General features: G+C 41.5%; 1 protein-coding gene across 1 annotated transcript in view; it reads left to right on the forward strand.

Moving 5' to 3' along the window:
• Positions 1-25,480, forward strand: part of ZSWIM5 (zinc finger SWIM-type containing 5) — a 187,123-nt gene that overhangs the window by 90,639 nt on the left and 71,004 nt on the right. The gene's annotated exons all lie outside the window — the stretch shown is intronic.

Consider the following 25,480-nt stretch of genomic DNA (forward strand, 5'->3'; position numbering starts at 1 on the left):
CTTGACATCAGTCTACTCAAAAGTACATAGGACAGGAGCCAAAGCTTGCTAGCAAGACATTCATTTTCAGTGAGACCTTGTAGCACTTCATAGAACTGTCTACACAGTTGTCCATGAGCTACTCTTTGCCTTCGTTTCCCTGGGTGATGCTCTGGTACAAAGGAATGAGATCCACATTGGATAGATTTATGAGTTGCCCTGTGTATAAATCCTCACATTCCACAGGAGCTAGTATCTCTTGTAGCAATTCCAAAGGCATAGTAGTCAGAGTCCCCTTAAGGGTCATGCTAAATTACAAGAGTTACTACACTTAGGGAAGCCCACAGATTTGGCTTCCAACTAGATATTTATAAGTCTTCCAGTTCTTACCAATCAGGAGTCATTTTTAATCATAAAGTTGTTCAGGAACATAGCCGACATTTTACCTTTATCAGATTTTCAGGGGAACATAGTTAAAAATTGAATCAAAAGTCAAAATCTCATATAAAACAGTTTCCCTTTACCTACATACATATTAACTCATTGATTTCTCACTACAATGAAATAAAGTAGTTACTATTATTATTCCATTTTACAGATAAGTATACTTATTTGTACTTCAGGTACAGACAAGTTATGTAACCTGCCGAAGATCACAAAACTTATTATAAAGATGGCAGGACATGATGAATCTCAAAATAACTATGCTGGGTAAAAGAAGCATAACTACATACTGTGTGGCTTCATTTATGTAAAATTCTGAGAAATGAAAATTAATGTATAGTGACAGATCAGTTGTTGTCTGGAATGGGGAACAGGGAGCCAGGGGCATGAAGATAGATTTGGGGGTGATAGATAGGTTCACTGTCTTGTTTGTGAAGATAGTTTCTTGAGTGCATACATGTGTCAAAACTTAACAAATTGTACCCTTTAAATATGTGCAATTATGGCGCGTCAATTATACCTTAATAAATCAGCTTTAAAAATATCCTGTAATATGAACCCAGGCAGTATGACTCCAGCATGTGCAATTTCAATCATTATGTTAGGCAGAATACTAGTTCTCCAAAGATGTCAGCATACAAGCCATCGGAACCTATGAATATGTTGTATTACATGGCAAGAGGGAATTAAGGTTGCAGGGAGAATAAATTTACTAATTAGCTGACTTTGATACAGAGATATTTACCCGGATTATCTGGGCAAGCCCAATGCAACCACATACATCCTTATAAGTGAAAGAGGAAAGCAGTGAAAGAGATTCAATGTCAGATTGATACAGCGTAAGATACAGCCATTGCTGGCATTGAAGGTGGAGGAAGGGGCTGTGAGCCAAGGAATACAGGCAACCTCCAGCAGCTGGAAAGGCAAGGAAACAGATTTTCCCCTAGAGCCTCCAGAAGGAATGCAGCCCTGCCAACACTTTGATTTTAGCCCATTGAGACCCATTTTGGACTTCTGACTTCCAGAACTGTAAAATAATACATTTGTGTTATTTTAATCCACCAAATTTGTGGTAATTTGTTACAGCAGCGATAGGAAACTAATACACTCACTGTATTCCGTTGCATCACATACTGTACTATATTTCTTGTTGCCAGGCCTTCCCACTGCTGTTTTGTTTCTATGTATAACAGTCTGCCTCCTTTACCCACTTCTGGAGAACCTTTCCTGGCCCCCTCTTCAGTCTGGATTAGTTGGTTCACCTTTGTGTTTTTAACTTACTCTGTAGCCATTCTCATATTGCATGTCAAATAATGCAGATCTTAGCACCTATCTGCCTCCTTCCTACTCACATTTCAAGGTTTAACTCAAATGTCGCTTCTGCCTGGAAGTTTTTCCTGAGCCCCCTAGACTTGGACAAGTGTTCCTGCTTTGTTCTACCACTTGCTGAGTTTTGCTATAACATTTACTTCCTCAATTATAAATGTTTACTTGTCTGTCTCTCCCACTAGACAACATTCCTTCTCATCTTAGTATCCTGTATACCCAGCTTAAAGGGTACTGTACTGTAAGGGCTTAAATGTTTGATAAATGAGTAAATGAATCAGTCAGTCACCAAATCGATATCTTGGGATTGCTGTTGGAATATTACATTCATCCTGAGCTTAAAAGTCAATGTTTTTCTCCATCAGGGTACAGAAATTAAGATAAAGAGCTCTCTGTGGCCACCATAAAAAATATGAGTCCTAACTTGCTGATCAGAGATTTATCCCTTTCAGCATTCATTCTCTCAAATGATTATTAAATTTTAGCACTATTTCCATAGAGAGTTGCTTGGTTATTTTTCTTTTTCTTGTCGATTTTGCATGAGAAAATGCTTTACCTGGCATAATATTTTGGCACAGGGAATAGGATTCTACTGTGTGGTCCAAGACTTTTGAGCCAAAGAAACTTACTTGGCTCTTGATCTACATGAATTCTTTAGATTTTTATCTTTCAGCTGCCTTGAAGGTAAGAGTATTTTCATTCACCCTCCAGGACTCTGCATATTCATTTCTGCAAAAACATCCCGGAGCTCTCTTCTTCACCAGCATTCTTAGTCTTGAAAGCCTCTTCATGAACTATAGATGAACTCTTGAATCTAGACCTGAATTAGATGGGAGAAGGCTTCCTCTAGACTTTTTGTTTATCTTACAGACTCCCCCAGTGAGTTTGATTCTTATAACTCACAGAAGAAGGCTTTTCTTTTTCTTGATGTCTGTATACTTTCTGAGCTATAGTCTGCTTTAATTCTGAGAACAGACCAGGGTAAATTGAGCTTCAGCTCAGAATATGACTGTTTTATAAACAAATTTAAACATTGTTTAAATACAAGGGCAGGTGTGGTGGCTCACATCTATAATCCCAGCACTTTGGGAGGCCAAGGTGGGAGGATTGTTTGAGCCCAGAAGTTCAAGACCAGCCTGGGCAACATAGTGATATCCCATCTCTGCCAAAAAAAATTAAAAATTAGCCAGGTGTGGTGGTGTGCATCTGTGGTCCCAGCTTGCTGGGAGGCTGAGGCAGGAGGATCGCTTGAGCCTGGGAGATTGAGAGTGCAGTGAGCTGTCTTCATGCCACTGCACTCTAGCCTGTGTAACACAGCGAGACCTTGCCTAAAAAAAAAGGAAAAATATAGTACATAGAGCATGAGAATTCATAAATACACAATTGACAGTTTAGGTATTCAAAAGATGTTCAGGGAATCTTTCTGAAGAAGTAGTATATATGAGGAATAACATTCTTTTTTTTTTTTTTTCATACGAAGTCTAGCTCTGTCGCCCAGGCTGGATTGCAGTGGCTCGATCTTGGCTCACCGCAACCTCTGCCTCCCAGGTTCAAGTGATTCTTCTGCCTCAGCCTCCCGAGTAGCTGGGACTACAGGCGTGCGCCACCATGCCCGGCAAATTTTTTGTATTTTTGGTAGAGACAGGGTTTCACCATGTTGGGCGGGCTGGTCTTGAACTCCTGACCTCGTGATCTGCCCACCTCAGCCTCCCAAAGTGCTGTGATTACAGGCGTGAGCCACCGCGTCTAGCCAGGAATAACATTCTTTTTAGCAATTTTGTTCCCTGCCTTTGGGTTAGAGCAGCAAAGGAGTTAAAAGCTATATAAGAACACAAGGAGATGCTGGCCAATTAATGGGGTTGTACAGTAATATAATTTTGATTCACTAGAGTTGCTGACACTAGAGGTTTTTCCTACGAAGAACTGTTCCTTAAATCCCATGGGTGATGTGAATGTATATACAACCCTGAATAAAGACTTAATGAGAATGAATATCTTCTGCCTTGGTGTTTATATGGAATCAGGTTACTGTAGAATGTGGAAAAATGGTTTTGCTCCAGTTCCTAAACAAAATGATAAGCATTGTCCTAACTGAATTTGTTTTGACATTCTTGCTGCCCCATACAGGTCAAGTTGCAAGATGGAACAAAAGACTAGAGCTAGAGGGTGATATACGGCCTTGACCAAAATGCTGTAAATGTTTGGAATGGCATTCTTACTAGGATATGAAATCTTTAAATAAAGCATGTAATGGGAAATATGCATTCATCTCCATATTAAAAAGGCCATGTTGGAAATAAAATATCATGGAGTTTTTAAAAGATGAGGATTAAGATCACCTGAAAATTAGTCTTTTGATTACTATGAGAATTTGATTATAGTTTTTATGATATTTATGCATAGGCATTTTTCGTTAGATTATTTGAGCTTTGATGCTGCTTGAAATGAGTTTTTTAAGTATTTGAATAAAGGAGCTAGCTGGAATTATAGGCAGAACATTAACATAATAATATTTTTTGAATGCTTACGGTATGCCAGACACTATTATAAGAGCATTATATGTAATATATATTATATATAAAACACATTTAAATATAATTTCAGTATATTCTGATGACTTGATTCAGTGCACAGAATATAACTCACAGAAGAAGGCTTCTCAGTCTCAAGAGAAGTAGCCAGGAAATCTCTTTCCTCCTGGAAAAGGGTATGACTAATTTTTTAATACTTTAAAATAAATCTGAAAACTATTTTGAAGGCTTTCAAAAATAAACCGTTGATCATGCAATACTGTGGTTGGTCAAAAATAGCTACCTATGTCCTCTTCCTTTTGAAAGCAGTTTATTGTTTACTTTTTATTCTGCCCCTCCCCCACTGTCCTCCCAACATTGATGTAATGGAACAGAATAATTTCTAAAATCAGTTTACAATTATATGTTGCCCTTTTCTCTGTTTGAATCAATAAGTCAGGTGGTAGACATTAGCCTCTACCATTTTGGCAACATATGTACCTTGTATGTGTGCACGTTATTTCTCCAAAGAAATGCTTGAGGAGGGTGATTTATTTTTCCCAATCTATGTTCAAATATGTGAGCTGAAAAGGAGGCATCTGGACTCAGCACAGTGGCTCACACATGTAATTAATCCCAACCCTTTGGGAGGCCAATGCAGGAGGATCCCTTGAGTTCAGGAGTTCAAGGCCAGCCTGGACAATATAGTGAGATCCCATCTCTACAAAAAATAAAACATTAGCTGGACATGGTAATGCATGCCTGTGGTCCCAGCTACTTGGGAGGCTAAGATGGGAGGATCGCTTAAGCCAAGCCGGGGAGATCAAGGCTGCAGTAAGCTGTGATTGTGCTACTGCACTCCAGCGTAGGTGACATAGCAAGACCCTGTCTCAAAAAAATAAGAAAAGAAAGAAAGAAAAGGAGGCATCTGATCTGCAGTTCTGAATAGAATGGTTATCCACCATGATGTGAGGTAAGTTGTTCTGTAAGTCTTGTGTGCCACAGAGTTGTTGGGGGAAAATTAAATCACTATTTTTTTTTTTTTTTTTTTGAGACGGAGTCTCACTCTGTCACCCAGGCTGGAGTGCAGTGGTGTGATCTCGGCTCACTGCAAGCTCCGCCTCCCGGGTTCACGCCATTCTCCTGTCTCAGCCTCCTGAGTAGCTGGGACTACAGGTGCCCACCCCCACGCCCGGCTAATTTTTTTGTATTTTTTTTAGTAGAGACAGGATTTCACCGTGTTAGCCAGGATGGTCTCAATCACCTGACCTCATGATCCACCCGCCTCAGCCTCCCAAAGTACTGGGATTACAGGTGTGAGCCACCGCGCCTGGCCTAAATCACTGTTTTTAAAGTAATTATGTTTTATGCATGTTAGATTTTTTAATGAATTTTCCAGACAAATGCCTCTCATTTTACCTTTTTTATACACGAAATGTTTCCAAAATAACGAAAATAACATCTCAGTCTTTTTTTTTTTTTTTTTTTTTTTTTTTTTTAGTATTTATTGATCATTCTTGGGTGTTTCTCAGAGAGGGGGATGTGGCAGGGTCATAGGATAATAGGGAGAGAAGGTCAGCAGATAAACACGAGAACAAAGGTCTCTGGTTTTCCTAGGCAGAGGTTCCTGTGGCCTTCGGCCCTGTTTGTGTCCCTGGGTACTTGAGATTAGGGAGTGGTGATGACTCTTAACGAGTATGCTGCCTTCAAGCATCTGTTTAACAAAGCACATCTTGCACCACCCTTAATCTATTTAACCCTGAGTTGACACAGCACATGTTTCAGAGAGCAGGGGATTGGGAGTAAGGTTATAGATTAACAGCATCCCAAGGCAGAAGAATTTTTCTTAGTACAGAACAAAATGGAGTCTCCTATGTCTACTTCTTTCTACACAGACACAGTAACAATCTGATCTCTCTTTCTTTTCCCCACATTTCCCCCTTTTCTTTTTGACAAAACTGCCATAGTCATCATGGCCCGTTCTCGATTGTCGCTGTCTCTTCGGAGCTGTTGGATACACTTCCCAGATGGGGCGGCCTGGCGGAGGCGCTCCTCACTTCCCAGACGGGGCGGCCAGGCAGAGGCGCGCCTCACTTCCCAGACGGGGCGGCCGGGCAGAGGCGCTCCTCACATCCCAGACGATGGGCGGCTGGGCAGAGGTGCTCCCCACCTCCCAGATGGGGCGGCCGGGCAGAGGCGCTCCCCACCTCCCAGAGGAAGAGCCGCCGGGCAGAGGCGCCCCCGACTTCCCAGACAGGGCGGCCGGGCAGAGGCGCTCCTCATATCCCAGACGGGGCGGCCGGGCAGAGGTGCTCCTCACTTCCCAGACGGGGTGGCCGGGCAGAGGCGCTCCCCACATCCCAGACGGGGCAGCCGGGCAGAGGCGCTCCCCACCTCCCAGACGATGGGCGGCCGGGCAGAGGTGCTCCCCACCTCCCAGAGGGGGCGGGGCAGAGGTGCTCCTCACCTCCCAGACGGGGCGGCAGGGCAGAGGTGCTTCTCACCTCCCAGACGGGGCGGCCGGGCAGAGACGCCCCTCACCTCCCAGAGGGGGCGGCCGGGCAGAGGCGCCCACTTCCCCGACGGGGTGGCCGGGCAGAGATGCCCCTCACCTCCCAGACGAGGCGGCCGTGCAGAGGCGCTCCTCACCTCCCAGACGGGGCAGCCGGGCAGAGGCGCTCCTCACCTCCCAGACGGGGCGGCCGGGCAGAGGCGCTCCTCACCTCCCAGACAGGGCGGCCGGGCAGAGGCGCTCCTCACTTCCCATTCGGGGCAACCGGGCAGAGGCGCTCCTCACTTCCCATTTGGGGCAACTGGGCAGAGGTGCTCCTCACTTCCTCCCAGATGGGGCAGCCGGGCAGAGGCGCTCCTCACTTCCCAGACGGGGCGACCGGGCAGAGGCGCTCCTCACATCCCAGACAATGGGCGGCCAGGCAGAGACACTCCTCACTTCCTAGATGGGGTGGCGGCGGGGCAGAGGCGCTCCTCACTTCCCCGACGGGGGCAGCCAGGCAGAGGCACTCCTCACTTCCCATTCGGGGCAGCCGGGCAGAGGCGCTCCTCACTTCCTCCCAGACGGGGCGGCCGGGCAGAGGCGCTCCTCACTTCATCCCAGACGGGGCGGCCGGGCAGAGGCGCTCCTCACTTCCCATTCGGGGCGGCCGGGCAGAGGCGCTCCTCACTTCCCAGACGGGGCGGCCGGGCAGAGGCACACCTCACATCCCAGACGATGGGTGGCCAGGCAGAGACGCTCCTCACTTCCTAGACAGGGTGGCGGCCGGGCAGAGGCGCTCCTCACCTCCCAGATGGGGCGGCCGGGCAGAGGGGCTCCTCACATCCCAGACGATGGGCAGCCGGGCAGAGACGCTGCTCACTTCCTAGACGGGGTGGCAGGCAGGCAGAGGCTGTAATCTTAGCACTTTGGGAGGCCAAGGCAGGCGGCTGGGAGGTGGAGGTTGTAGCGAGCCGAGATCACGCCACTGCATTCCAGCCTGGGCAACATTGAGCATGAGTGAGCGAGACTCCGTCTGCAATCCCAGCACCTCGGGAGGCTGAGGCGGGCAGATCACCCGAGGCCAGGAGCTGGAGACCAGCCCGGTCAACACGGTGAAACCCCGTCTCCACCAAAAATACAAAAACCAGTCAGGAGTGGCGGCGCGTGCCTGGCATCCCAGGCACTCGGCAGGCCGAGGCAGGAGAATCACCGGAGCCCAAGGCAGGGAGGTTGCGGCGAGCCGAAGATCTCAGTCTTTTAAAATACACATCTAATTTCCTTGTAGGGGCACAAGTGAAAGAACACTAGAAAACTAGGTAAATGCAAGGTTATCGCTGTAAGTGAATGCCTGGGCTTCGGAAGCCTCATTGTTCTTGAACTGTGGTTTCTGGCACAGATGGAGAACAGAGACCACTGGCTGCTGAAGCTGGTGCTGAGAGGGGCCAATGGCTGTTCTTCGGAGGTTAATACAAGGAAAACCACTTGATTTGCCAGAGGAGTCTGGGAGGGGAGCAGATGGCCGCAAGAAGGGCCCTCTAGCTTACTCAGCTGCTCTGAGAAGCTTAGGATGACCTCTATAATACAAACAAACCAAGTAGTTCTCGGGGTAATGGGGCAGCATCATTTGTATTCCCAAATAACAATACTGCTCCTCACTTTGCAATCTCTCGCACCCTCACCCAGTGTTTGGGCACCATCTGCTTCTTGTGAACTTATATAGGCCCCAGCCGTGGCCAGTTGGGATTGCTATTGAATGATATCTTTGGGAAATGTGTTCTTTACAAATTACTTTCACATGAGTCTGATAGGCAGCTAAGTAGTAGTATGTCTATTTGCATAATTAAGAAACTGAGGCAAAGAGGAATTGAGGGGTACTAGAATTACAACTCAAGCATTCTGATTCCTAATCTCTTTGTATCGATAGTATATGGAGCCATTCCAGTGCTCTTGTGTAGGCAGTTGTTACCCAGCTTTTGAGAAAGGCTTTCTGGAAAGGAAATTAGTTACTTTATAGATGTCACTCTCATTGTTTTAATTGTTCTGGTTACTGTTTTGCTAAGTGACAAAAAGGAGAGAAAGAGTGGCTGCTTTACTTCTGCTGGTATACTGCTGTGGCCTTCCAGGAGACAGGAATTAAGTGAGAAGGTCTAATTTATACTATGCAGTTTCATCAAAACCAAATTTATTCAAGAGGAAGCATTCTCAGTCAAAGAAGTTACTTAGTTTATATATTTGCATATCCTTTTTAACTGACTATAAGAAAAAATATTCTTTTCATAAACCACATCTCTTCTTTTCCCTGCTATTGGCTGAAATGATAATCATTTTCATGCATTAACACCTGCCTAGGGGCCTGGTGAATCAAAAGAGCAATGAGAAAAGTGGTTTTAATTGCCCAAGCTTTACTAGAGCCTTTCTTGCACTCAGAAAAACAAAAGGCTTTGAATGGTGTCAAAGGGCTGCACTGAGAAGTGCTTTCCTTTAGAACTCTAAGCAGATGATTCACTCATGTCCTGATACATTTTCTTGTACAGATGAGTTCATGAGCCCACCTTCATTCCAACTATGAGAGCATCACAGCACTTGTCAGTTTCAGTTACCTTGAACATTTGCCCAGGAAAACAGGCAAATGTCAGAGTTTACTGACTTGTTATTAGTGCAGGACTCTCTGTCTTTGTAGAATTACACTTGCTAATTACCTTTACAAAGTTTTGTATACAAATTTAAACTTCAGAGTCATATTTAATATATTGTAGTCCTTAAGAATATAGGCTCTGGAGCCAGACTACCTGTGTTCAGATCCCAACTTTACATTTTACAGGTTGTGTGATCTTAGACAAGTTCTTCTATCTCTCTTATCCTAGTTTTCTTATCGGAAACAGGGAAATAACAACAGAATCTACTTTGTAGGGTTGCTTTGAGCATTTAATTAGTTAATTAGTTAATACATGGGAAGCATTTAGAATACTATCTGTCATGTAGTAAGTATATCCAGTAAATGTTGGCTGATGAAAACTGCTTGTATTTTATATTTTTGAAAATAGGTTATAAAAATTGGCAGAAGCATAACAGGCATAAATATCAATTATGAGCCGGGCATGGTGGCTCAGCTCACACCTTCAATCTCAGCACTTTGGGAGGCCAAGGCAGGAAGATCAGTTGAGACCAGGAGTTTGAGACCAGCCTAGGCAATATAGCAAGACTCATCTCTACAAACATTAAAAAAATAATAATTAGCCAGGTATTGGTGGCGCATGCCTGTGGTCTCAGCTGCTTGGGAGGCTGAGGTGAGAGGATCACTTGACCCTGAAGGTTGAAGTTGCAGTGAGCCGTGATCATGCCAGTACATTCCAGCCTAGGCGACAAAGCAAGACCCTGTACCCCCACCAAATAAATAAATAAATAAATAATTTAAAAATCTATATACATACATTATGGAAAATAATCTTGGTGTTTCAATATTATACCAAATATACAAATTATTGTTACTTTGCTCACTGTCTCAGTAAAATTATTTAATTACTGGCTTATTTTAATCACAAATCAGGAATTTTATAAACATGCTTAATCCTCTGTGAACTGTAGATATAAATATGTAAAAGATTCAGTTTAGTGTTCATTTATTCATTCGTCCATACACAGTCAGTTATTAAGTCCTTACCATGTGCCTGAGATGAAAATATAGAGATGAAAAAGATATACATAACTCCCTTATTCAAGGAACTCACAATCTAAAGGGAAACGATAAATGTGAAGACAATTACATTGATGTCAAGTACTATAATGGAGATATGACTGATGAAAAATGAGTGCTTAGGAAGAAGCACTTAACTAGCTGTCCAAAAAGATGAGGGAAGACTTCCCAGAGTAGGGGCTCATTTGAGTCGAGAATTAGCATGAGAAGGAAATGAGAAGGTCATGCCTGGTATAGGAAACTTCACATGCAAAGGCATAAAGGATAGGAAAATGGAGAAAACAGCATAGTCAAGAATCTGCAAATAGTTTGGTGTGTTTGGAATGTGGGAGAGTGGTACGAAGCAAGTCTGAAGAGATAGAAATAAATCATATTGTAAGAAGTTTGAACTTTATCTTGTAATCAGTGGAGAACCATTGAAGGATTTTAAGCAATTCAGTTCAGCAAACACTTTTATAAATGTTTACTCTATGCCAAACTGTTAGGTAACAGAAATATAAAATACATAGTTCACAGGTTTTTTTTTTATTATACTTTAAGTTCTAGGGTACATGTGCACAATGTGCAGGTTTGTTACATAGGTATACATGTGCCATGTTGGTTTGCTGCACTCATTAACTCGTCATTTACAGTAGGTATTTCTGCTAATGCTATCCCTTCCCCTGCCCTCCACCCCACGACAGGCCCTGGGATATGATGTTCCCCGCCCTGTGTACAGGTGTTCTCATTGTTCAACTCCCACCTATGAGTGAGAACATGCGGTGTTTGGTTTTCTGTCCTTGTGACAGTTTGCTCAGAATGATGGTTTCTAGCTGTATCCATGTCCCTGCAAAGGACATGAACTCATCCTTTTTATGGCTGCATAATATTTCGTGGTGTATATGTGTCACATTTTCTTAATCCAGTCTATCACTGATGGATATTTGGGTTGGTTCCAAGTCTTTGCTATTGTGAATAGTGTTGCAGTAAACATACATGTGCATGTGTCTTTATAGTAGCATGATTTATAATCCTTTGGGTATATACTCAGTAGTGGAATCTCTGGGTCAAATGGTATTTCTAGTTCTACATCCTTGAGGAATCGCCACACTGTCTTCCACAATGGTTGAACTAGTTTACACTCCCACCAACAGCGTAAAGCATTCCTATTTCTCCACATCCTCTCCAGCATCTGTTGTTTCCTGACTTTTTAATGATCACCATTCTAACTGGTGTGAGATGGTATCTCATTGTGGTTTTGATTTGCATTTCTCTGATGACCAGTGATGATGAGCATTTTTTCGTGTGTCCGTTGGCTGCCTAAATGTCTCCTTTTGAGAAGTGTCTGTGCATATCCTTTGCCCACTTTTTGATGGGGTCTTTTTTTCTTGTAAATTTGTTTAAGTTCTTTGTAGATTCCAGATATTAGCCCTTTGTCAGATGAGTAGATTGCAAAAATTTTCTCCCATTCTATAGGTTGCCTGTTCACGCTGATGGTAGTTTCTTTTGCTGTGCAGAAGCTCTTTAGTTTAATTAGATCCCATTTGTCAATTTTGGCTTTTCTTGCCATTGCTTTTGGTGGTTTAGTCATGAAGTCCATGCCTATGTCCTGAATGGTATTGCTTAGGTTTTCTTCTGTGGTTTTTATGGTTTTAGGTCTAACATTTGAGTCTTTAATCCATCTTGAATTAATTTTTGTATAAGGTATAAGGAAAGGATCCAGTTTCAGCTTTCTACATATGGCTAGCCAGTTTTCCCAGCACCATTTATTAAATAGGGAATCCTTTCCCCATTTCTTGTTTTTGTCAGGTTGTCAAAGATCAGATGGTTGTAGATGTGTGGTGTTATTTCTGAGGCCTCTGTTCTGTTCCATTGGTCTGTATATCTGTTTTGGTACCAGTACCATATTGTTTTGGTTACTGTAGCCTTGTAGTATAGTTTGAAGTCAGGTAGCATGATGCCTCCAGCTTTGTTCTTTTGGCTTAGGATTGTCTTGGCAATGCAGGCTCTTTTTTGGTTCCATATGAACTTTAAAGTAGTTTTTTCCAATTCTGTGAAGAAAGTCATTGGTAGTTTGATGGGGATGGCATTCAATCTATAAATTACTTTGGGCAGTATGGCCGTTTTCATCATACTGATTCTTCCTATCCACGAGCATGGAATGTTCTTCCATTTGTTTGTGTCCTCTTTTATTTCGTTTGAGCAGTGGTTTGTAGTTCTCCTTGAAGAGGTCCTTCACATCCCTTGTAAGTTGGATTCCTAGGTATTTTATTCTGTTTGTAGCAATTGTGAATGGGAGTTCACTCATGATTTGGCTCTCTGTTTGTCTGTTATTGGTGTATAGGAATGCTTGTGATTTTTGCACATTGATTTTGTATCCTGAGACTTTGCTGACATTGCTTATCAGCTTAAGAAGATTTTGGGCTGAGACAATGGAGTTTTCTAAATATACACCCATGTCATCTGCAAACAGGGACAATTTGATTTCCTCTTTTCCTAATTGGATACCCTTTATTTCTTTCTCTTGCCTGATTGCCCTGGCCAGAACTTCCAATACTAGGTTGAATAGGAGTTGTGAGAGAGGGCATCCCTGTCTTGTGCCAGTTTTCAAAGGGAATGCTTCCAGTTTTTGCCCATTCAGTATGATATTGGCTGTGGGTTTGTCATAAATTGCTCTTATTATTTTGAGATACGTTACATCAATACCTAATTTATTGAGAGTTTTTAGCATGAAGGCTGTTGAATTTTGTTGAAGGCCTTTTCTGCATCTATTGAGATAATCATGTGGGTTTTGTTGTTGGTTCTGTTTGTGTGATGGATTATGTTTATTGATTTGTGTGTGTTGAACCAGCCTTGCATCCCAGGGATGAAGCCGACTTGATCATGGTAGATAAGCTTTTTGATGTGCTGCTGGATTCAGTTTGCCAGTATTTTATTGAAGATTTTCACATTGATGATCATCAGGGATATTGGTCTAAAATTCTCTTTTTTTGTGTGTCTCTGCCAGGCTTTGGTATCAGGATGATGCTGGCCTCATAAAATTAGTTAGGGAGGATTCCCTGTTTTTCTATTGATTGGAATAGTTTCTGAAGGAATGGTACCAGCTCCTCTTTGTACCTCTGGTAGAGTTCGGCTGTGAATCCATCTGGTCCTGGACTTTTTTTGGTTGGTAGGATATTAATTATTGCCTCAATTTCAGAGCCTGTTATTGGTCTATTCAGAGATTCAACTTCTTCTTGGTTTAGTCTTGGGAAGGTGTATGTGTTCAGGAATTTATCCATTTCTTCTAGATTTTCTAGTTTATTTTTGTAGAGGTGTTTATAGTATTCTCTGATGGTAGTTTGTATTTCTGTGGGATTGGTGGTAATATCCCTTTTATCATTTTTTATTGTGTCTATTTGATTCTTCTCTCTTTTCTTCTTTATTAGTCTTGCTAGTGGTCTATCAATTTTGTTGATCTTTTCAAAAAACCAGCTGCTGGATTCATTGGTTTTTTGAAGGGTTTTTTGTGTCACTGTCTCCTTCAGTTCTGCTCTGATCTTAGTTATTTCTTGCCTTCTGCTAGCTTTTGAATGTGTTTGCTCTTGCTTCTCTAGTTCTTTTAATTGTGATGTTAGGGTGTCTATTTTAGATCTTCACCGCTTTCTCTTGTGGGCATTTAGTGCTATAAATTTCCTTCTACACACTGCTTTAAATGTGTCCCAGAGATTCTCGTATGGTGTGTCTTTTTTCTCATTGGTTTCAAAGAACATCTTTATTTCTGCCTTCATTTAGTTATGTACCCAGTAGTCATTCAGGAGCAGGTTGTTCAGTTTCCATGTAGTTGTGCGGTTTTGAGTGAGTTTCTTAATCCTGAGTTCTAATTTGATTGCACTGTGGTCTGAGAGGCAGTTTGTTGTGATTTCTGTTCTTTTACATTTGCTGAGGAGTGCTTTACTTCCAGCTATGTGGTCAATTTTGGAATAAGTGCGATGTGGTGCTGAGAAGAATGTATATTCTGTTGATTTGGGGTGGAGAGTTCTGTAGATGTCTATTAGGTCTGCTTGGTGCGGAGCTGAGTTCACAGTTTTATAGGAATGACATGATATTATTTCCCCATTGGAAAGACCTTCTGCTCATGTTTATGGAAGATGAGTAGAGGGAATAAGACTTAAAGGCAGGAAGATTAGTTAACCCAGGCAAGAGATTATTATGATCTCAAATTAAGGTGGTGTTAGGGGAGTTAAAGTGGAGGAACTAGAATGGAAAAATATTTAGGAGGCAGAATCCACAGGATTTAGTGACCTTTTGTATATGAATCAGAAGGAGAAGCCAAGGATAAACCCCAGAGCAGTGGCTCCTGCCTGACTCTACAGCTCCATCACTTGTCACTTTCCCGCTTCCTGTTGGCTTTCCAGTCACTGGTCTTCTTTCTGTTCTTTGAACATTCCATGATCCTCTATGACTCAGCACTTCTGCATATGTGTCTCTGTCTCTTTTTGTCTGTCTGTCTCTCTCTCTCTCTTTCTCTCTTTCTTGCCTGGAGTCTTCTTTACCACTACTCTGCCATTCTCCATCCTTTCACCTAATTAATTCCTACTTATTCTACAGAATTCTGGACAAAATATTATTTCCTGAAAAACTCATCCCTTACCACTTCTGTCCCTGAATCAGGTCAGGTCCCCCGCTACTATATACTACCCTATCATTTTATACTACTTCTTTATAGTACTTAACACAATTAGAACTCAATAATTATTTTTCTCCCCAACTAGAAGATAAATCCCATAAGGTCAAGGATCATTAGGTCTTTTCAACAGATATATCCTTGGGACCTAACACATAGTAAATGTTAAATAATTATTAATTGAATGAATGAATGAATTAATGAACCTTGATCTAAAATTTTTTTTTAAAGAGGATCTAGGAAAATAAGATTGATGTTTTGGAAATTTATATTGGAAATAAAATGTGGTTGTTAGGAGGTTAGACTCTCAAGCCAGACTTCCTAGGTCCAAATCCCAAATCCTAGCTCTGTCTCAATTTCTTTACCAACAAAAATGGGGATAATAATAGTATTAAACACATAATGTTGTGGTGAGGGTTAAATCATATAAAGTATGTAAAAGAAATTCGTGCCTAGTACATGGTAAGTGCCCCAAAATGTTAATGATTAAAAATTATTTTTCTTTTTTGATCAAAATAAATAATTAGCTATATTTAAGAAGTACAGGCTGGGCACGGTGGCTCATGTCTATAATCCAAGCACTTTGGGAAGCCGAGGCGGGTGGATCACTTGAGGTCAGGAGTTCAAGACCAGCTTGGCCAGCATGGTCAAACCCATCTCTACTAAAAATACAAAAAAATTAGCTGGGGGTGGTGGCGCATGCCTGTATTCCCAGCTACCTGGAAGGCTGAGGCAGGAGAATGGCTTGAACCCAGGAGGCGGAGGTTGCAGTGAGCCAAGATTGTGCCACTGCACTCCAGCCTGGGTGACAGAGCAAGACTCCATCTTTTTAAAAAAAAAGGATATTGGCTGGGCGCAGTGGCTCACGCCTGTAATCCCAGCACTTTGGGAGGCCGAGGCAGGCAAATCACTTGAGGCCAGGAGTTCAAGACCAACCTGGCCAACATGGCGAAACCCCGTCTCCACTAAAAATACAAAAACTAGCCGGGTGTGGTGGTGGGGGCCTATAATCCCAGCTACTTGGGAGACTGAGGCAGGAGAATTGCTTGAACCTGGGAGGCAGAGGTTGCAGTGAGCTGAGATCGCACCACTGCACTCCAGCCTGGGTGACAGAGCGAGACCTTGTCTCAAAAACAAAAAAAAAGAAGCACATTGAGTTGAAAGAAATGCTATAAATTTATTTTTCCTAGTTTTTAAAGCCCAACATTGTTTCAGAATGTGAAATTATGATCATTTTATAATAATTTCTGTTACCACGACTATAATCATGCAATAAGATTAGGGCAAATCACGTAACTTCTTTGAACCTTGTTCCTCATCTGTGAAATGATTATGTCTCAGGTCCTTTATTACTTCATTTTGAGTAAAATCTCACTCATATAAACTAGAATATAAGCTCCATACCCATAAATGTTAAGGCTTTTTCACTTACTATGATTCATTTCAACAGTTGGGGCACCAAGTAGTTTTATATAGAGGTGATATTAGAGCTAAGCCATGAAGAACATAGAATTTCCTTATTTGGAGAGGGGAAATTTGTATATATCTGTCTGTCACACATGTCCAAACAGAAAAATGGTCTTTAGTCCTTTTCTGTTTAATCCAAGGTGGAGTCTAGCCCATGCTCGGGATTCCCCAGCCTTAATGCTGGGAAAGAAAACTGTTAAGTGAACAATTTCAGTCAATTCCCGTGTCCTCAGTTTAGAAGGCAGGAGAATCAGAACTCTTTTAAACCATGGATTTTTAAGTTTCTTACTGATCTTGTGGTTCCCAGAGCTCTTGCTGCACATTTAAGCATGTCTAGCTCTTGCAAGGACCACCTGCAAAGTACTTGGTTGTTAGGAGCCTGTGAGACCATTTTGATACATTTTTAAATCTTTCCTAAGTCGCACTTGGAGCACGTTGAAGGCAAAGAAAGCATGGCTCATTTATAGGATGACATGATGGTGGGGGTTCTTATAATAGCAGGTGTTTATAGAAGGCCAGTGATTTTTCTGGAAGCAGAGATGTCACAGCCAGTGTGATATGTAATGGAGAAGCAGCTGCGGTACAATTTTATTCTTACAGTTCTAAACAATCTACAGGTCAGGTAGGGAAGCTGTCTAAGCCATAGAACGGCATGAAGCATCTCTTCTTCTCAGGGCAAGGCTTTGCTTTGTGATCCGAGGGGCAAGGGGTGGGTAAATGCACTGGTTGTAAAACTAAACAGGAACTCCTTGAAAATGTTTGGTGCTTTATGCAGGGCCTGCTCAGTGTTAAAGCACTTGAGGGCTGTGTGTGTGTGTGTGTGTGTGTGTGTGTGTGTGTTGATAGGGCCACAAGGCAAGCAGCTGCCTGATTGTCCATTTTCTTTAAAAACACACACACACGCGCACACACACACACACACACACACAAACAGTTATCTACCAGGTCCACCATCTCTGACTGCTTTGCATCAAAAAATGGACTGTAGGAAGGAACAAAATAGCAATGTTTTACCTTTATGGCCCACTGGAGTCACTAGTAAAGCAGGTAGGGGTGTGTGTGTGTATGTGCGTGTGCGTGTGTGTGTTTTAACTGTGGTACACTACCAAGTCTAACATTATATATTGCTTCTCTTTATACCTGCCTATTGCTCCCCACAATTTATCTATATCCTAATCACTTGAAGACCTATAACTAATAAAATAGACTGTTTTAAAAGCCTATATAGTTCTTGGGCACTTGAATATTTGATAAGTAGAATAACTTCACAATGTATGTATTTTGTTTTTGTATTTTAGGAAAATGTGAATGAAGGAGTATCACAAAGATGATATTTGGGAAAACGTCTTTTATAAAGTAGTTGTTTTTCCCATGAGTTTCTAAGCAATTTTTGTGGTGGTTGTTTCTGTTACTGTTTTTGTTAAGAGCCTACCAGGTTCCAGGCACTAACCTAACCACTTTATGTGGTTTTTTTCTTTATTTTACAGATAAATGTGTTAAGAATCAAAGAAAGACAGTCAAAACTTTAAATAAAAAATAAATTCACGCCTGATGAAATAATAAGTCAAGGCAACAATCATCAATGACTGTTAAAACCATTAGGTGAAAAGCTGACAAGGAACTTTGTAAGGGAGAGATCAGGTCAAAAACACCAAAACCCACTGGTCATTCCTCAACAGCATGAAAAGGAAGACAGTCAGGCGTTATATGTCTCCTGATGTGATGCAATAGAAAGTATGCAACACAGCCTGTGAAGTAATTTCAGCAAAAAACCCAAATCTCATCAAGTCTCTAGAACTCACATTATTTTTCAATATTAGGATGTTGGGGAAGAAGGGAACTTGTAGTTTAAGAGACATAACAACAAAATTAAATGTCTGCACCTTGTTTGCATCTTGATTTGAACAAACATCCGTTAAAGAAAAATAAAAATAAAGAGCCAGGCACAGTGGTTCATGCCTATAATCCCAGGACTTTGGGAGGCTGAGGCAGGAGGATCAGTTGAGGCCAGGAGTTCAAGACCAGCCTGGACAACACATTGAGACCCCATCTCTACAAAAAATAAAAAAAAATTAGGCGTGGTAGCACATGCCTGTAGTTCCAACTTTTCAGGAGGCTGAGGTGGGAGGTTCACTTGAGCCCACGAGGTTGAGGCTGCAGTAAGCCATGATCACACCACTGCACTCCAGCTTGGGCAACAGAGAGAGACCCTGTCTCAAAAAAAAAAAAAAAGTTAATTATGGAAATCTGAACACTGAATATTTGATATTAAGGAATTACAAATTTTAGTTCTTACCTTTTAGAGATTCATATAGAGGTGTTTACCAATGAAATGATATTTGTGGGATTTGCTTTCAAAGTAATCTATGGAGGAGGTAGGAAAGGAGTTGGTAAACGGTAGGTTAAAGAAATTTGTCTTTGTGTTGATAATTGTTGAAGTTAAGTGATGCATACATGGGGACTCAACATACTGCTGTCTCTGTCTTTTTTTTTTTTTTTTGCTTGCCTTGTTCTGGAGTACAGTGATACGATCTTGGCTCACTGTAACTTCGATCTCCCAGGCTCCAGTGATCTTCCCACCTCAACCCCCCAAGTATCTGGGACTGTGGCTATGGGACTATAGGCGTGCACCACCACGCCTGGCTAATTTTTTGTACTTTTCATGGAGGCGGGGTTTCGCCATGTTGCCAGGCTGGTCTTGAACTCCTGAGCTCAAGTGATCCACCTGCCTCAGCCTCCTAAAGTGCTGGGATTACAGGCATGAGCCACCAAGCCTGGCCCTGTCTCTGTACTTTTTTGTTTGATAGCCAGGCTGGTCTTGAACTCCTGGGCTCAAGCAGTCCTCCCACCTTGGGCTCCCAAAGTGCTGGGATTACAGGCATGAGCCACCACACCCAGCCAGTAAGGATTTTTAAAAACCAAGCTTCTGAGCCCCGGAGTTAGAGATCACCCTGGGCAACATGGTGAAATCCCATCTCTACAAAAAATGCAAAAAAATTAGCCAGGCAGCTGGGCACAGTGGCTCGTGCCTGTAATCCCAGTACTTTGGGATGCTGAGGCAGGCGGATCACGAAGTCAGGAGATTGAGACCATCCTGACCAACATGGTGAAACCCCAACTCTACTAAAAATACAAAAATTAGCTGGGCGTGGTGGCGCCCAATTACTTGGGAGGCTGAGGTGGGAGAATCACTTGAACCAGGAAGTTGGAGGTTGTGGTGAGCCAAAATTGCGCCACTGCACTCCAGCCTGGTGACAGGGTAAGACTCCGTCTCAAAAATAAATAAATAAATAAATAAATAGAAATAAAAAAATAAAAATAAAAATTAGCCAGGCATAGTGGCATGCACCTGTAGTTTCTGCTACTTGGGGAAATTAATTTGGGAGAATTCCTTGAGCCCAGGAGGTCAAGGTTGCAGCAAGCCGTGGTCGCGCCACTGCACTCCAGCCTGGGTAATGGAGCAAGACCCTGTCTCAAAAAAAAAAAAAAAAACAAGCTTCTACATGTTTGCTTAAATTAATAGATTATTGATGGACATGTTTATGGCTGTTAGGTTTGCAATGGGAAAGAAACACTACAGTAAACCTAGTCTACTTGGCTTTATTCTCAGGAGTAATCAGACTTTTTAAAAAATGTTGCTAGGTTACAATAAGGCAAGGGGTATAGATATTTGAAAGGGACTTCCCTTTTAAGATATATGAGGGGAAAAAGAAACTCCCAACAAGGAAACTTACCCAGAGCCACTCAGAGCCTTCGCCTTTCAGATGGGCCTAGGCCTGAAGCATGAGCTATACCAGTGTTAATACAGCTGACAGAGCCCAAACATTTACACAGCTCAAATGAACATGTTCCCAAGAGCATCAATCATGAGCCTTAGCCAGAGCCTCTAGGGAGCCATGTATAATTAGCTTTGAAAAATATTTTGCAGAAAGTTTCTAGTTGTTTTAATTTTCATCTATTTTGAAGACAACTGGAATCTAAATTGATACTTGAGCTCTAATTGTAGATTAACCTAGAGGTTTCAAGCCATTACCAATGCTGTAAAAACTGAAATTTTAGAATTTTAATAAACCTGATCATTATTTTCTAATAATATTTCTAGTTATATTGTTTTATAGTTTATAATTCCATTAGTTAAATGTGGTATTAATTGCCTACAGTACAATATTATGGAGAGGCAGTATGGTATAAGAGTTAAGAGTTTGAGCTTCAGAACCAGACTGCCTGGGTGTGAATCCTGGCTTTGTCACTTCCTAGCAGAGTGACCTTTGAATGAGTTACTTAAGCTTTCTATGCTTATGTTTTCTCATACATAAATATGGGAGTAGTAATAGTAATCAAAATTTTCCAGAGAATCAAAACTAGTGGGAGATGATAGATAGATAGATAGATAGATAGATAGATAGGATTTATTTCAAGGAATTGGCCTATGTGATATGGGCAGCTGAGAAGTATGAAATCTGCAGGGCAGGCTGGAAATTTTGGGGCAGGCCCCGGTGCTGCAGACTTGAGGCAGAATTTGTTCTTTATCAGAGAAACCTCAGACTTTCGCTTGTAAGACTTTTCAGTCAATTGTATTAGGCCCACCCACATAATTGAGGATAATCTGCATTAGATAAAGTCAACTGATTGTAAATATTAACCACATCTACAAATTACCTGCACAGCAACACCTAGATTAGTGTTTGGTTGAATAGCTGGGTACCATAGCCTAGTCAAATTAACACATAAAACTAACCATCGGGCCAGGTGCGGGGGCTCACGCCTGTAATCCTAGCACTTTGTAAGGCTGGGGGCGGGGGAGTGGATCACGAGGTCACAAGTTCAAGACCAGCCTGGCCAAGATGGTGAAACCCTGTCTCTACTAAAAATACAAAAAGTAGTCAGGTGTGTTGGCAGGCACCTGTAATCCCAGCTACTCGGGAGGCTGAGGCAGGAGAATCACTTGAACCTGGAGGGTGGAGGTTGCAGTGAGCCGAGTTCGGGCCACTGCACTCCTGCCTGGGCGACAGAGTGAGACTCCATCTCAAAAAACAAACAAACAAACCAACAAACAAAAAAACTTACCATCACACCTACTATCAAATTCATAAAACTGTGACAATTAAGTGTGTTAATGCATATAAAGAACTTAGAATGGAGCCTAACACATAAGAAGCCCTCATAAAGGCTAAGTAAAAGACCTTTGCTTTGTAAGATCAGCCACCATTTATTAAATAACTATAATATGCAAAGTTCTGTGTCTAACATTGTGGGAAATTCAGTGATAGTCACTATAGAACCATAATGTATCTGTACAGGATTAAACCATGGAGATCATTTAGGCCAGCCTCTCATCTTAAAAATGGAGAAGCTGAGGTCCAATGTTTTTGTAAATACACAACCAGGGTGGTTTTTTTTTTTTTTTTATAACATAGTGATGAACAATACACAGAGAAAGCCCTGACCTCATGAGCCTTACATCCTAATAAGATAATTATTGATGACTATTTCAGTCTCAAATCTAATGAATATTCTTACTCAGTTTTCATGCAGGAAGGGAAGGAGAAGTTGGACTCAGAGACTGTGCTGCAAGCCAAGTGTGCCTAAAGCATTGAACGGATAAAGCAGAAATGTTTCTATGTTTCATTTTGTTTGTTTGGTTGGTTGGTTGGTTGTTTTTTTTTTATTTTGAGACAGAATCTTGCTCTGTCACTCAATCTGGAGCACAGTGGTGTCATCATGGTTTATTGCAGCCTCAACCTCCTGGGCTCAAGTTATCTCCCACCTCAACCTCCTGAGTAGCTGATACTACAGGCATGTGCCACCATGCCCAGCTATTTTTTTTTTTTTTTTTTTTTTAGAGACAGGGTCTTGCTATATTGCCCAGGCTGGTCTTGAACTCCTGGCCTCAAGTGATCCTCCTGCCTTGGCCCCCCACAGTGCTGGGATTACAGGCATGAGCCACCTTTAGACTCAGGGGCTTAGTAACTAGGCTTTTCCACATTGACATTACTATTTAGTTTGAAATTTTAATGTAGCCCTTCTGTGAGGGTCTTTGTATCAGGATTCAAGTCATTTCTCAACAATGTACTACATACTTCTGAATGGCCCGAGGGAAATTAAGAATGTACTTTCTTAGCACCTAGTTTTCAACCACTGTGAAACTTGGCCATTGGGGAAGTTGTCTCTTATCCCCTTTACATGGAGAGCCATTAATAATAATTGCATTAAAACATTAGTAATACATCTGTAGGACATTTTATAGTTTTACAGAGTACTTTTGAGAGGTAAGCAGAGCAAGTATTATTATACCTACTTAGAAGATATCTAAGGCTCAGAGTTGTAAAGTGGGTGGCCCAAGACTCCATAGTAAATATCAGGTTCTAGCTGCCTAATTCCTAGTGTAATGTGCTCTTTGCTATATATTACTCTGCTGGCAATGTCTGGTGGGTATAGGTCTGGAGAGGAGCTGCTTCCCAACCCTACAGTTCTCTTCTTTAGTTCTTTTTTTTTTTCCTTTTTCTTAAAGAGACAGGGTCTCACCCCGTGTCCCAGGCTAGAGTGCAGTGGCACCATCATAGCTATCTAGCAACCTCAAACTCCTGGACCCAAGCATTCCTCCCACCTCAGTCCTGAAGTAGCTAGGACTACAGGTGTGTGCCACCACACCCAGCTTGCTTATTTATTTACTTATTTTATTTTATTTTTATTTTATTTTATTTTACCTTACTGTGCAGTCAGGTCACAAATTTTTTTGATTTTTTGTAGATATGGGGTTTTGCTATGTTGCTGAGGCTGGTCTTGAACTCCTAGCCTCGAGCAATCCTCCCACCTTGGTCTCTGAAAGTGCTGGGATTACAGCACCTGAGCCATGTTGCCCAGCTTTCTTAGTTCTTAAGTGAAGGTAGTCTTTACCTGTAATTAATCTTTACCTATAATTAATTTGAATGTAACTTTTTGATTTTGCTTTAAACAAATGATAGTAAATATTTTTAAACCTGCAGCTTGTTTTGCTGAGAAAAAACCTCTGTGGGGTTTAACCAAACCTGGAGGCTATGAAGTTAGTGAATTTATTTTTATCTTTTTCTTGCTCTGGAAATTAATCTGAATGTTTTCAGTAATGTGTACCTTTCTTTGGATTAGACCTAAATGTGGCTTTATGTAATAATTTCGCTAGGTTTTATGAGTGTACTTGTAAATTTGGGTCTTATTTTAATTAACCATAGCTGTCTGAAACTTGAATTTTGGAAAGTTTTCTCTGCATTTGTTAATTCTGCCAGGTCACAATGATGGCTCTGAAACTTATATATGTACCTTTTATTACTTGACAAATATTTCTCCAACAGATATAAGATTATTTAAAATAGCTTTCCTGTTCACAGTGTGTAGTCCAGTTAAACAGGAAAGTCTCTGAAATTAGCCTCACCTTTGTTCCTGTCTCTACTATAACATTTGGCACATCATATTGTAATCATTTACTTATATGTGTAGCTGGGACTACAGGCACGTGCCACCATACCGGCTACTTTTTTTTTATTTTGTGTAGAGACAGGGTCTCACTGTGTTGCCCAGGCTGGTCTCCCAACTCCTGGCCTCAAGTAATCCTCTCACCTGAACCTCTTGAGCCATTGGGATTACATATGTGAGCCACCGCACTAAGCATGTCTGTGGGTTTTGATAAGAACTTTGTTGTGGCACCTTTTAGAGGTAATGAAATATAATGAAAAGAAAATAAACATTGAAGTCAGTCAGACCTCCTGGTTCCAAATCTCAGGTCTGTCACATTTGCTAGTGCCTTGGGCAAATTACTTAAACTTTCTGAACCTCAGTTTGCATACCTTTAAAATAAGGAAAATAGTACTGATTTTATAAGGTTGCTGTGATAAATTATTAAAAGTACCCAAAACAGTTCTGCTACATAGCAGATGCTTCACAAATATCTTCTTTTTTTGTTAGCATCCCTAGGCCTAGCAGTTCAATACTTAAGGTCTCATTAAACTTTTGTTGAATGACTTAATGATTAGATGAATACATACTCTTTTCAAAGAAGAAGAATCATATTTAAAGTAAAGAATAGCCAGGCATGGTGGCTCACGCCTGTAATCCCAGCACTTTGGGAGGCTGAGCCAAGCGGATTGCTTGAGCCCTGGAGTTCAAGACCAGCCTGGGCAACATGGTAAAACCCTGTCTGCACTAAAAATACAAAAATGAGTCACTGCGCCTGGCTCGTTTTTCATTAGCCTTTCCTTTATTTTCCTGTATTTTTGCACTCGAGGCTGAGAGTGGGAGGATCACTTGAGCCCAGGAGACAGAGGCCGAAGTGAGCCAAGATTGCACCACTGCACTCCAGCCTCAGTGGCAGAGCAAGACCCCAGAGATAAAAATAATAATAAAGCATAATTAATATTATAGAATTGATTTGCTATTGATTTTATCTTTTAATTTTGTTACGTTAAAAATGGGTTCTCCCTACATTTCAAAATTATTGTTACTGTGTGCCTAGTGAGTAGAGGTGTAACACTACATAGTTTCATTGCACCTAGCTGTGCCTTTCATGTCTTAAATTTCTTGCCTTTTATGTATTCCACGTGAAATTTTATGTTTTAAAGAAGAATTATTTTCCTTAGTCTTCTTTGATCTTCCTTCTGTCCTTCCTCATGGCATTTTGGATTCTCTTTCATTTGTGACATCTACCTTACTCTAGATTATACAGATATTATTTGTAGACTTGTCTTTGCCTACCACCTACAGCTGAAAATCTACTACAGGGGTCCTTAATTTATTTAGGATTCCTTATTAGTCTTTCTGAGACTATGATGATAGCTATGAACTATCCCCACCCCCAGAAAAATGTATACACGTACAAACTAAAGTTTTCATATCAGTGTGAGTTCAGGAGGTTCACGAACTCCAGGGTGAGGACTCTTTCTATATTGTGT

This window comes from Pan troglodytes, chromosome 1 (assembly GCF_028858775.2).
Source record: "Pan troglodytes isolate AG18354 chromosome 1, NHGRI_mPanTro3-v2.0_pri, whole genome shotgun sequence".
NCBI classification, from domain to species: domain Eukaryota; kingdom Metazoa; phylum Chordata; class Mammalia; order Primates; family Hominidae; genus Pan; species Pan troglodytes.